At 46.4% G+C, this 1,171-nt stretch overlaps 1 non-coding gene across 1 annotated transcript; it reads left to right on the top strand.

Annotated features, from left to right (window-relative positions):
- Window positions 1-380: 380 nt before the first annotated feature.
- On the top strand, window positions 381-452 carry trnad-guc. Its single transcript has one exon. It is a non-coding gene; the product is annotated as a tRNA-Asp (tRNA).
- Window positions 453-1,171: the final 719 nt, after the last annotated feature.

Here is a 1,171-nt window from a genome sequence, read left to right as displayed (position 1 = left end):
TGAGTTGTGGGTTGTGACGGGGGATGAGCCGAATGTGATAAGGACAGAGGAAAAACATTAACAGGAAGACAGCAGGGTTTTTGGAGGCTCACAGCTCCTGCTGTATGAATAGATACTTGCATTTATAAACACGTGTGAAGTGATAAAGCCAAACCCATAGGAAGGAGAGGAAATAGTGTTATCTCCCTTGTTGTTGGCACAGCAGGGTGTTTCAGGTACAGTCCATGTGTGTGTGTGTGTGTCTTTAAGTGAGGAAAATATTGACAGCTGATTAAAAACAGGTAATATTTTTTTATGGAGGGGAAAAAAGTTAATGATCAACTGTCACTTTATCTTATTTATTAGATCTCTAGTGTCAGGTCCAGTCACATTTTACTAACTCCTCGTTAGTATAGTGGATAGTATCCCCGCCTGTCACGCGGGAGACCGGGGTTCAATTCCCCGACGGGGAGGAAAACTTTTGCAACCTGGGTGTGACACTCGACAGTCAACTCCCCCTCACTGCCAACATTACTGCAATATCACGTTCCTGCAGATTCATGCTGCACAACATCAGGAGAACACGTCCCCTTCTCACTCAGAAGGCGGCGCAGGTTCTGGTCCAGGCCCTGGTCACCTCACGCCTAGACTATAGTAACTCCCTCCTGGCCGGTCTACCTACTAGTGCCATCCGACCTCTGCAGCTCATCCAGAATGCAGCAGCTTGACTAGTCTTTAACCTAAATTCACTCACACTACTCCGCTCCTCCGCTCCCTTCACTGGTTACCAGTGGCTGCCCGTATCCGTTTCAAAACATTAGTTCTTGCGTACCGTGCTGTGAACGGATCGGGTCCAGTCTACATCCAGGACATGGTCAAACGTTACACCCCAGCCCGTTCACTCCGCTCTGCATTTGCCAATCGGCTTGTTGCTCCCTCACTGCGAACTAAACACTCATCAAAATCACGACTGTCTGCTGTCCTGGCTCCTAAATGGTGGAATGAGCTCCCCATTGACATCAGGACAGCAGAAAGTCTATACATCTTCCGCCGCAAACTAAAAACACACCTCTTGAATAAACCTTGAATAAAAGTTTAAACTAACAATTTAGTAGCACTTAAATGGCACTTACTGATAGCACTTTGGAGTTTGGCTTTCTTGAAGAAATTGTACTTTCTTGATGCTTGTTGT

The sequence above is a fragment of the Hippoglossus stenolepis genome, chromosome 11 (assembly GCF_022539355.2).
Source record: "Hippoglossus stenolepis isolate QCI-W04-F060 chromosome 11, HSTE1.2, whole genome shotgun sequence".
Lineage (NCBI taxonomy): Eukaryota > Metazoa > Chordata > Actinopteri > Pleuronectiformes > Pleuronectidae > Hippoglossus > Hippoglossus stenolepis.
The sequence above is the reverse complement of the archived record's forward strand: the minus strand, read 5'-3'. Positions and strand labels throughout refer to the sequence as shown.